Source organism: Hyla sarda, chromosome 4 (genome assembly GCF_029499605.1).
Source record: "Hyla sarda isolate aHylSar1 chromosome 4, aHylSar1.hap1, whole genome shotgun sequence".
Classification (NCBI taxonomy): Eukaryota; Metazoa; Chordata; class Amphibia; order Anura; family Hylidae; genus Hyla; species Hyla sarda.
In genome coordinates this window covers 305690659-305703666 of record NC_079192.1, presented here as the reverse complement: position 1 = coordinate 305703666, position 13008 = coordinate 305690659, and the positions used below count along the sequence as shown (strand labels likewise).

At 41.1% G+C, this 13008-nt stretch overlaps 1 protein-coding gene and 1 long non-coding RNA gene across 4 annotated transcripts in view; one reads left to right on the top strand and one right to left on the bottom strand.

Annotated features, from left to right (window-relative positions):
• Window positions 1-13008, bottom strand: part of IL17B (interleukin 17B) — a 115918-nt gene that overhangs the window by 38717 nt on the left and 64193 nt on the right. The window lies entirely within an intron of this gene.
• LOC130369457 (uncharacterized) overlaps window positions 1-13008 on the top strand; it is a 72624-nt gene that overhangs the window by 19137 nt on the left and 40479 nt on the right. Inside the window, exon 2 of the long non-coding RNA XR_008892766.1 lies at window positions 3235-3413. This is a non-coding gene — a long non-coding RNA (uncharacterized LOC130369457). The remainder of the gene's footprint in view (window positions 1-3234; window positions 3414-13008) is intronic.

Below are 13008 nucleotides of genomic sequence, written 5' to 3'. Positions count from 1 at the left end.
ATTTTTATAACATTTCATGTCAGCCCGTACCACAGTTAGAAACCTGTCTACATCTAAGCTACTTTGTTATTCATGAAGAATGTGCACCTCTTTCATAAAAGTGGGGGAAGGACACATGATGTACGCCCAGGCTAACTGGGGTAAAAAAAAAAATGTACACAGTTAGTTTCTACCTGTTTTTTGTATTGTATTCAATAAAGGAAGGACTTACACTTCTCCTCCCTTATGGATCCACTTCTGACTTTGGCTCAAAAACTGCAGTGGCAGAGATCCAAAAACTGCCAGAAAAAAAAACAAGTGGAAACTTAGCCTAACTGATTATTCCCCTATAGATTTTTTGCTCTAAATCAGACTGTCCATTGATGTATGAAATTGCCAATTGTGTAGGCTTCAGAGCTAAACCTTCCTGTATTCCTTGGTTCAGGGACATAACAATCATGTTCATAGAGGGTCTGACCTGGCCCACAGGGAAATGGCAGACCGTTCATGGATCCGGGAAACACTCTTGGATCCCCCAGTAAGCATGGCTTTTAATTGTGTGTTCATCTTTAAGATGCACAAACAGTCAGACTACATCACGGGGCAAAAGCTCACCGGACATTTGGCACAGGCAGCATCTTTGTCCCATGATACCTGCACTGAAAGATCATAGACTGTCATAATGCCTTCATTGAGCCTATTATCAGATGCATGAGCATTCCTCGTAATGGCCCCATGTGAAAGGACCACTGATCAGCCAGAAACGGGCAAACGCTTGTTCATTGGCTGATCACATCTTTTTGTGTGCAACCTTTTCAACAACACTGCCAGGCCTTGTAAGGTCCGTGTCATGACGTACACTTCATGGCACTCGGCCTCCATGACAAAGCACATAACCTACACTGTTTGCTGGTATAACCTGACTGATCAATGTTCCAGCAGTCAGCTACTCCGGCCTCACTGATCTTGTAAAATGCAGATGGGCTTAGGCCTACTCGTAATATGCAGACCAATTACAGGCTTTGTGGACACTACATACTCCCAATTAGTAATATACCTCTCACACTTCATACTTTCCAGTGTTGGGAAGCCCTTTACTCCCATCAGACACCTTTATGTGATCCCTAGGGACCACCTTTAACCCATGGACATATAAATGACAAATATTCCCCATTGTCAGCCATTGTGGTGTCAGGTCAACCCCTTTAATATAACAACATATGTTATTATAACCAGGGCTGTAGAGTCGGTAGATAAATGTTCTGACTCCAACTCCTTTGTATTAATATGCCAATGTATTTATAAACACTTACAGTTGAATCCAAGAAGCTGTTCCACCAAGTTCTTCTAAGCTCTTCTAGCAGAGAGAGGTACTTGGGCAGAAGCTGCTGCCTTCTCCTTTTTGTGTGCTGATCTGCTGCTGAAGATAGGGCAGTGGGAGGATCCAGGAAGGGGCATTTATTATAAAACATGATTTCCCTAGTAGAATCCCATAGTCATGTTTAAAGTTTAAGCTAACAATTGGAGTTTACAAGTTTTTATAGCCTTAGCTGAATGGCAGCAGTTTTTCCAATGGTTTACAGCTTCAGTCTTGATCTATTGACCCTCCATACCCTTCACTTATACAAGTGACTCTAGTGTCTCCTGCAAAAAACATATTTACTTAATCCCTTATCAGTGAGAGGCTAGGTTACCCATGGGTTCCCTGTAAGAGCAGAACACAACACTATGGAAAGTATAAGTATTGCTGCTCTTAATTGTGCGTTGTGTGCCATATAGTGAAGCACATGAAAAGCATGCTTCTTCACGGTCACTTAACGTGTTCGTTTTGCGGTTACGTGAGGCACTGCATGCATTGGTCTTTATTCTTACAGTAGAGAAGTCATTAATTATAACTTTTTGTGAATTGGGACATTTAAACTTGCTTTTTTTTATTCCAATCTAAATTTAGTAGGAGTTGGAGTCGGTGCATTGTTTGCCGTCTCCACGTACCCAAAATTTCGTCCGACTCCACAGCACTGATTATAGCACATAATACTAATATCTGAAGGACAGGGTTGGGAAAGACAAGATGAAATATAGTAATGTTGCGAGCAAACAGTAATGGATCTCAATGCAATAGCAATCTGTGCCACTGTGTATTAACCACACAGGACGAGGCCTCCTTATTACAACTGAGAAATGAGTCTGGCAGGGTTATTCTCACACTTTTCCCTTGCTCTCCCGCCTGTTCAGACCTTACTCTCTTGGGATGATATATTTTCCCATCTCCAAGTTTCCCTCCAAACCATATTTGCACAAACCCACAAGCTTGGGTTGGGGTCAGCCAGCAAATGTATTTTAAGTCTCTTGAACTTAAAGTGTAGGCTTTTTTTTTTTTTTTTTGTGCTGAAGGAAACGTGAACCCGTTGAGTCACTGGTGCCAAAGAAAACAAGAGAAAACTTCTCCCTTTTCCCGCAGAGCACTCATGGTTGCGAATCATTAATAGCCAGTGACATAGGCAGTTCTCAGTAAGTGCTGGTTTCAGGTCACTATACAAACTATAACAGTGTGCTGAATGACATCACCTACCACCATGATGTATAGAAATAAAATATCTTTTCATATACAGTGATCCCTCAACTTACAATGGCCTCAACATACAATAGTTTCAACATACAATGGTCTAATCTGGACCATTGTAAGTTGAAACCAGACTCAACATACAATACTACAGACAGTCCAGATCTGTGAAACATGTCAATGGCTGGAAGAACCGACCAATCAGAATGGGGATTACACTGGTAAAACCCCTGTATTACTGAAGTGTATGCACTGACTGGGTGTCTGGTAGCGCCCCCTACAGTACAGGGTGGTTTTACATGTTCTGTACTCTTTACCTGTGCCAGGGTTAGCTGCTCCTTTGAACACCAGGTGATGGAGGCTCCATGTAACTTTTTTGGGACACTTTGTGTACTGTACAGGACCCTGAAGAAGCTCCTGTCCTCTACATAGACCAGTGTTTTCCCAAGCAGGGTACCCCCAACGGTTGCAAAACTACAACTCCCAGCATGCCCGGACAGCCTTTGGCTGTCCGGGCATGCTGGGAGTTGTAGTTTTGCAACAGCTGGAGGCTCCCTGCTTGGAAAACACTAACATAGACAGTGATTTATGGCTCCCAGCAGATCTTTCTTACTTTTATATATAAGGATTTGCTTTATCTGTATTAGTTATCTACTTATTTTTCTTTAATTCTCACTTTTTTCTATTTTTAGATGACATTTTGGTGCCTTTAGAACCAATTACCAGGTTTCCATAGAGTTCTGGTCCCAACATACAATGGACTCAACATACAATGGTCGTCCTGGAACCAATTAATATTGTAACTTGAGGGACCACTGTAATCATCTATCTCCACCAGGACTTTCAAGAACTTTATAGGTGTATCTGAAAGGTAAATGAATATATAGTGTCTGTTAAGGTGAAGCTCCACTATAGGAACAATTTCAGACAATGTTTGGTTATATAGGAATTTATTTTTCTAATATCCGAAAACCTTTTCAAACACAGGATAATAGAGTTCCCTGCGGCTGTCAGTAGATTTGTATGGGAAGTGGGGAAGATTTATTATTATATTAGGAGTAAGGCCAAGATCTCACTTGACCGTAGTTTTTACACGTGGTTCCATGATGTGTTTAATGTAGATGTTCTAGAAGCAATTACTAGAGTTATCTAACTTCTTCCTATAAGAAAACAACACTTTTGCTATGTATTTTCCTGTGCAGTTTGTTTACAGTGTAGAGTAGCCATGTCATACAGATGCAGTCCAGAGGAAGTAGAGAGTTAAATCATTTCATTACAGGGAATTCTAGTCCGTGTTTTACAACATTTTTTATTTACGTTCACATTCATTGGGAAACCCCCTTAAAAGTCTACTGTTGCCTGGAGTCAACAGAGAAACATAACTTTTCAAATGAATTCTAGTCATGTTGTTATTTCATATTCCCATACAGTATATAGTTGTGTAGTAAACACTGGATAAGCGGTGAGATACAGTAGATTGGGAATTCTTGTACTATAAAGTGCAAAATTAACATTAAAATTAATATTGTAAAGCACAGAATAGTTATGTTTACCAAGAAAAACTGCATGCTGTCGACTTAGTTTTTAGATGTGAATAGTTTGGTGACACACTCCTCACCCCCTTGATCACTTCCTGTGTCACTTCATTCCCCATTAATCCTCCCCATGTGCCACTTCATTCCCCCATTGATCCCCCTTGTTTCACTTTATTCCCCTCTTGATCCCATCCGGGCCACTTCATTGCCCCCCCTTGATCCCCCCCATGCCACTTCACCCCCTCTGATCCCCCTTGTGCTACTTAATTCCCACCTTGATCCCCCAATGCCACTTCATCCCCCAATCCCCTATGTGCCATTTCATTACCACCTTTGACCACCTCATCACCCCCTGTGCCACTTAATTCCCTCTCTTTCATCATCCCTGTGCCACTTCATTCCCCCTCCTTGTTAACCACTGTGCCACTTAATTCCCCCCCCCTGATCACTACCATGTGCCACTCCATTCCTGCCTTGATCCCCAGATGTGCCACTTCATTTCTTTCCCTAGTGCCACTTCCAGCTTCACTACAGTTCTTTTCATAGTGGCCTCAGTCCAGCTTCACCACAGATGCAGACTCAGCAGTTATGACAAGTGATCAAAAGTCCCAGCAGCCACCGCAGATCAGATCAAGATCAGTAACAAGGGTCATGCCACTTAGGAACAGTAACTGCTGCTGTGGGATAGGGCGGTCCTGTGACACACCTGGGAACTGCCGCTGACACACTGTGTCCCAGCACCCAGTTTGGAGACCACTGCCATAACCCCTTAACCCATTTTGCACTTTCGTTTTTTCCTCCTTACATTTAAAAAATCATAATTCTTTACATTTTGCACCTAAAAATCCATATTATGGTTTATTTTTTGCGCCACCAATTCTACTTTGTAATGACATCAGTCATTTTAGCCAAAAATCTGCAGCGAAATGGAAAAAAATAATTGTGCGACAAAATTGAGGTAAAAATGCCATTTTGTAACTTTTGGGGGCTTCCGTTTCTACACAGTGCATATTTCAGTAAAAATGACGCCTTCTCTTTATTCTGTAGGTCCATACGGTTAAAATGATACCCTACTTATATAGGTTTGATTTTGTCATACTTCTGAAAAAAATCATAACTACATGCAGCAAAATTTATATGTTTAAAATTGTCAATTTCTGACACCTATAACTTTTTTCTTTTTCCACGTATGGGGCGGTATGAGATCAGACTTCTTGATCGCTTTTATAAATTTTTTCATGATATAAAAAGTGATCAAAAATACGCTATTTTGGGCTTTGGAATTTTTTTGCGTGTACACCATTGACCGTGCAGTTTAATTAATTATATATTTTTATAATTCGGACATTTGGGGATACCACGTATGTTTATTTTTAGTTAGGCTGGGTTCACACCACGTTTTGTTAAATACGGTTCCCGTATACGGCTGGGAGGAGGGGGCGGGGCTTAATCGCGGCACCCGCACTCAGCCGTATTCGGGAACCGTATTCAATGTATGTTTATGAGCTGACCGGAATGAACCGCAGCCTCCGGTCGGCTTCGTTTTCGGCCGTATGCGGTTCACTCCGGTCGGCTCATAGACATACATTAAATACGGTTCCCGAATACGGCTGAGTGCGGGCACCGCGAATAAGCCCCGCCCCCTCCTCCCAGCCGTATACGGGAACCGTATTTAACAAAACGTGGTGTGAACCCAGACTTACACTGTTTTTTTGTTTTTTTTTACATGGGAAAAGGGGGGTGATTCAAACTTTTATTGATCACTTTTTTTTCCCACTTTTCTTTGCAATGTTATAGCTCCCATAGGGGCCTATAACACTGCACACACTGATATTTTACATTGATCAATGGTTTCTCATAGGAAACCATTGATCAATGATTCTGCCGCTTGACTGCTCATGCCTGGATCTCAGGCACTGAGCAGTCATTTGGCGATCGGACAACAGGAGGCAAGGTATGGGGACCATCCTCGTGTTCTACAGCTGTTCGGGATGCCGCGGCGGTCCCGAACAGCCCCCTGAGCTAACTGGCATTAGTTTAGTTTCACTTTAGACGCGGCGATCAACTTTGAACTGATAATTATTGGAAGGATTAAGATTTTTTAATAGAAGTAATTTACAAATCTGTATTCATGAAAAGAAAGACAAGTGCACTTACCATGTTGGTTGCTTCATCTGTGTAACTTTAATGGAGTTATCCAAATACAGAGACAAGTGTGCAGGGGGACGACAATGGAGGGAGGTGTTCTTGGACTACGGAACCGTCTCGCGCTACATGCGCTTCATTTGGCCCCTAGGTAGTAGCCCAAGAACACCTCCCTCCATTGTCGTCCCCCTGCACACTTGTCTCTGTATCTTGATGACTCCATTAAAGTTACACAGATGAAGCAACGAACATGGTGAGTGTACTTGTCTTTCTTTTCATCATTTTCATGAATACAGTGCTTATGGTCTATACAAGTTCGCACCACCACCAGCTGCAAATCACAGAGTCTCCCCAAGGGTATTACATATAAGAAATTGCTACACATCAGTGCCAGGTGGCTTTTCTCTTTATTGGATCATTTGCAAATCTGTTTAACTTTCTGGAGCCAGTTGAGATATATATATATATATATATATATATATATATATATATATATATAAAAAGTTTTTTTTACTGGAATACCGCTTTAACTCCTTGATGACGCGGGCAATTTTCATTTTTTGTGTTTAAATTTTTTCCTGTTCGCCTAAAAATAACTCTCTACATTTTTAATCTACAGGGCCGTATGAGGAATTGTTTTATGTGGGACCAATTTTATTGTAATGAAAATCTACAATGAAACAAAAAAAAACATAATTTTTTATAGGGTGAAATTGAAAATAAAATACAATTTTGTAAATACATTACAATTACAAATATATGGAAATGACAAAGAAAATCTTGAAAGTTTAGGGTACGTTCACACGGGCGGATTTTTTGAAAGTGGGTGGGCTCTTCTCGGCTGTCCGCAGCAGATTTTCCGCGGCAGAATTTACGCTGCGGAAAATCCGCCGCAAGCCCCATTGAAGTCAATTCCACCGCGGAAAATCTGCTGCGGACAGCCGAGAAGAGCCCGCCCACTTTCAAATATGCAGCGGAAAACCCGCTCGTGTGAACGTACCCTAAGAATTCATTTAGTAAAGCATGATGGAAACTAAACACATCGGATATTGTTATAATTGCACTGACCTAAACAATTAAGATAACATGTTAGTTTGATCATACGGTTAATTTAATCAATTTCACCTCTTTTTTTTTTTTTGTTTCAGGCTAGGTTTCCACTTTTTGAAAAAACGCCAATAAAAACACCCTAGATGTTAGCTGCAAGTCAATATGGAACTGCAAAATGCCATATCCGCTTGGCGTTTTTTTTTTTTATCCTTTTGAAGTTTTTCAGCTATTTTTGGCTCCTTGGCAGTTATTCAAAAACGACCTCTTGTTGAGACTTTGGCATTTTTTAAGGAAAAACTTGGCGTTTTCTTCCCATAGAATTCTATGGGAGTGAAAAAACGCCAAGAAAAACGCCATGTGGGTTTAACTTTGGCATTTTTGCCGGCGTTTTTTATTCTTTTTTGGACTTTAGCGATCCAAAAAAGTGATGGAGATAAGTTTTTTAATAAAAGTTTGTAGGGTACCATAAAAAAAGATACAGTAGTGATAGAAAAAATTGTATTTAATGAAATTTATCTTTTTTATAACTACGATATAACCGCATAGAGGTATGTAGGAATGAAGCACTCACCAGGTCTTGATAGATAACGCCAGCTCTTTAATTCATATCAGCATACAGCGATCTTGTACGTGTGGGGAGAGCGGACAGGTGGAGCGGGGTGGGGGAAAAAGGAATGGGCGACGGTCTGTTATCGCGCTATTAAAAAGTAATAAAAATTTTGCTATACATTTTTTTTTCCGTTAAATACATTTTCCCATCCCTACTGCATCTTGCATTTTTTTTGGGTATCCAACAAATTTTGAAGAAAATGCCAAATGGGCCAAAAATGCAATTTCCACTCAAAGGCAAAAAAAAAATGCCAGGAAAACTGCCAAAACGTAGGAAAAACCTGTGGCAGTTTTTCTGGCATTTTTGGTGGCGTTTTTTTAAGTAAAAAAAAAAAAGTGGAAACCGAGCCTTAGAGCATATGTTATGGAAAAACTAAGGAAGTCATTAAAAAGTACAATTGGTCCACAAAAAAACAAGCCCTCATTTGGGTGTGTAGAAGAAAAAATAAATGAAATATGGCTATACAAGATTAGGAGGAAAAAATGAAAGTGCAAAAACTAAAATTGGTCCAGTCCTTAAGAGTTTAAAATTTGCCTATATGCGTGCCTCTTAAAAAATAGAGGTATCAGGAGTCTCACCCTTCTTTCACTCTGCTACTTGCTTCTTAGCAAGACAGCTCAACTGATATTAAAGGGGTACTCTGGTGGAAAACTTTTTTTTTTAATCAACTGGTGCCAGAAAGTTAAACAGGTTTGTAAATTACTTAATAAAAAAAAAACTATTAAAAAATCTTAAGCCTTCCAGTGCTTATTAGCTGCTGAATACTACAGAGGAAATTATTTTCTTTTTGGAACACAGTGCTCTCTGCTAACATCATGACCACAGTGCTCTCTGCTGACATCTCTGTCCATTTTAGGAACTGTCCAGAGGAGCATGTGTTTTCTATGGGGATTTTCTCCTACTCTGGACAGTTCTTAAAATGGACAGAGGTGTCAGCAGAGAGCTGTGTGTTCCAAAAATAAAAGAATTTCCTCTGTAGTATTCAGCAGCTAATAAGTACTGGAAGGCTTAAGATTTTTTAATAGAAGTAATTTACAAATCTGTTTAAAGTGTACCTGTTGTCAACAAAAACTTTTTATATAAAGTAGATAATATCATTATATGAATATTTGTAATATACATTGGTTAAAAATTGTGTATATTTTTAGGTGAAAAATGCTGTCTCTGCAGCTATTGCCTGTGTGTCTCTATGAGGAGTCCAAATACAGGAAGTGAGGGTAGGACAAGCAGGGCTCTGTGCAGGCTCGTCAATCATCCTGATGTGTGAGCGGGAAGCATGTCATAGAGACTCAGTGCACACTGTCCTGCTTGTCCTCAGTGCACCAAGCCCTGCTTGTCCTCCCTCACTTCCTGTATTTGGACTCCTCATAGAGACACACAGGCAATACCTGCAGGGACAAAAATATACACATTTTTTAACCAATGTATATTACAAATATACATATAAAGGTATTATCTACATTATAGAAAAAGTTTTTGTTGACGACAGGTATACTTTAATTTTCTGGCACCAGTAGATAAAAAAAAAAAAAGTTTTCCACTGGAGTACCCCTTTAAAGAGCAGCTCCTCATTGCCCTGACAGACAGTACTGGACATGCTTAGGAAGGATCTGTGCTTGTCTCGGGGCTAAATGGCCATGTTGTGAGATCGCTTGTCTGATCGGCAGCCACCTTGACCTGTTGAGCTCCTTTTCCTTTCTACCTTCTTTTCTCTGCTTCCTTTTCCTCTCCATCCTGGTTGTGTTTTATGCTTTGTTTTGTGTTTGTCTATGTGGTCCCTTAGTGTTTCCTTCTTCTTCTCTTCCCCCCCCCCCCCCCCCAATATTGTGCATGTCACCCTCTGGGCCTTGTAGCTTATTGCGTTCACATAAAAAAAAAATGGCTATGTTGTTAGATTAGCAAAACCCTGTGGTTATCTTTTTGTGAACTGGCTATTTCCTGTTGGAGTTTGTTCCCTCAAATTACAAGTGCCATGATTCCTTGTTTGTAAGTATGAGGTCACTTTTCTGCCTCCCACACATCAGCCACCCCACCCATTGAAACCCACCTGTGATCCTTCCCATACAATAGACCAGTGTTTTCTGACCAGGGTGCCTCCAGCTGTTACAAAACGATATTTCTTGCAGAATGATCTCCCTCCCACCCAGTGGTTGCTTCACCCATTGATGCTAAGATCTTCTGAACACCTGACTAGTGATGTAATGTCTCGGGCCGCACTGCAACCTGGGAAAACCTGAGACAACACTCATTTTATATGCTGTTTAAATATTGGGGCAAAAATCACAGAAAGATTGTGAGACCACCATGAAACACAGGTACAGACACTATTCTAGCTCAGCACTATAGTTTACATCTGGTTTTGTGGTTCCTGATATCTCAAACTGCATCACCATTCACATCGCCTACCACTTAACCCATTCTGTAGAGTGATAAAGTCAATATATGATTAAAAACCTTCTAATGTACTGGGTGGGTCATGCTACTGTAATACATGTGCTAAAATGCTGCAGTACGGGAAAGTGAGGATAAAAACAACTGTCATCTATTGCACAACAAAAAAAAGACAACAGACCAATAGTAAGACCTACTACCAATAGTAAGACCTCTTGTACATGACGGAGCCACTGCATGTGTTGCCTTATGGTACCGCCATACAGCACTATATTTTAGGGAGGTGTCCTTTTCAATATTTATTAGAGAAGAATAAATCCGTAATACAAGCGATCAAATTATGTAACATATTTTTCTGTCAGATTTTGTATGAAGGTGAAATAACTCTACGTGACCATCCGAAAACACAAATCTTACAAATTTTACATTTCAATGAGATGATCAGAACGGCAGTGTGGCTAAATGATTAAAGGGCCAGCTACAATATTAGGACTCTTAAACTACTTTGTGAAAGTGATTTTGATCTCTAGATAGACAGATGTCAAGATTTATTTACTGTCTTGTCTTTAAGCTGCTATATACTGTAAGAGCAATTTTTATTAAATCTAATAAGGGTTGGAGAACAGCTGCAGTTCCTCTTTAAAATTAATCGCTTAAAAAGACGTCATCATTGGTGCAAACCTGTGTTTCACTACAACTGTTTTTCATATACGTCTGTCTGATTAATGATAGAGCGAAATTTCACCACTGGACTCAGGCACTGAGGCCCAGATTTATCAAAGAATGTAAATTCCCACATTTATTTGGGCGGTGGGTTTGACTAGCGTGCATCTTATTTATCAGGAAGATGCAGCAGGATGATGAATTTTGCGCAGTTTTGCTGTGGTGGGAAAGGCTCTACCACATACACTTTTTCTAGACGCTTGTGAGGGAGGGAAGTAGACATTTTCTCAGGTCCTGATTTTGGCAGGTTAGGTGTTTTTACTTACATTCACAAAGCTGCCGGGACATTTTTACTTGCATTTTAGAAGCTACAATCAAATTTGATTTGATTTGCAGTGTTAAAGGGGTTAAAGCCGGGCATCACCATGATCAGTGATGTCTGGCATTAGAGATGGGTCCTGGTGGCAGATAGCTGCCAGGACCACCCAGCTATGACACGCTGAGCGCGTTTCATAGAAGGGGAGTGGGACGCTGTCGTCCACAAGAGGTTAAAAGTTGAATTGAAGAAAGTAGAGGTGATGCTCACGCCTACTGGTAGGTAGTGTAGCTTTGCACCTAAAAAAGTCCCTTTGCTCACAAAATAGCAACTTTTGACAAAAGTCGCAAATTATAAATACGTGACCACTGCATGGTCAAAAAGAAAAAGTTCTACGGGTAGGCAAAAAGAGTGAAACTGTCTATATCAAAAGACGCATAAAAGTTGCTAAATATGCTTCTTGCACCTGAACTGCGCCAAAACATAGACAAAAAAAAAATGCTCAAGAAGCAATGATAAATATCCCCCTGCAGAAAAGAAACATTTTACAACCTTCTAATTAGGGATCGATATTGATTTTTTAGAGCTGATACCGATAATCTGTGGACTTTCAGGCCGATAGCTGATAACTTATACCGATATTCCGGTATAAGTTATCAGCTATTTCTCCACTCCCCCCCTTGGCCCCGAAGAAGCCACGGCAGATCATTGATTTAAAGCGGGTGCTTTAAATCAATGAACTGCAGCGGCTTTTGCGGGGCCAGAGACCGCCCCCGCCGCCCGCTTCTCCCCCCCTGCCTGTCCTGGGGTCCTCCTGAGTCCAACCACCACCTGAGTCCCCCCCCGTCTATCCTCTGGCCAGAGATCGCCGCAGCCCGCTTCTCTCCCCGCCGGACCTTAGTCCAACCACCGCCGCTGCCCCATTGCCTCCCCCATCCCTGGTTTTATAATTACCTGTTCCCGGGGTCCGCGCTACTTCTGGCTCCGGCGGCATCCCGAGCTGTCACTGTGCGCGCTGACGTTGACGTCACGTTGAGGACGTCACACGTCATTGTGCAGCACACAGCAATAGCGCAGGACTCCGCCGGAGCCAGAAGTAGCGTGAACCCCGGGAACAGTTAATTATAAAACCGGGGATGGGGGAGGCAATGGGGCAGCGGTGGCGGTCTCTGGCTGGGGCAGTGTGGTGTTGTGGGCGGTGCGGTGGGCGGGGCATTATCAGATTATCGGCAAGGTAATTTCTTATACCGATAATAATATCGGCCAAACTGATAATTGGTCGATGCCATTTTACCAAGAATGTTTGCTATATTAATATGGAACGTATAGTAATACTGCCCCTCCCCATCTAGAATTTAAAGCAGTTTTCCACAATATAAACAACAACATACTTCTCAGCTGTGTTCCCCAGCATAGCAAGAGCCCAGGCAAATCTAACCCGTGTCCTCTTTATGACCACCCACTGTTTGACTGGGTCACTATATAAAGAGGGCATGGGCTGGGCTTATTTGGGCTCTTGCTGTGCTGGGGAACTCCCCCTAGGCTTTTGAACTACATTTGCATAATAACAAAAAAGACTCTTTTCTTGGCATTCAGTGCCATTAATATGTGCATGCCACAAGATGTTTATTTTAGCTTGCTCCTATATACCCAAACACAAAAGTTTAAATTACAAAATTTTATCTGAATCAAGTTTTCTGTATCAGAAACATCATAACATAAGGACAGTACTAAAACCAAGATTATATTTGTACAA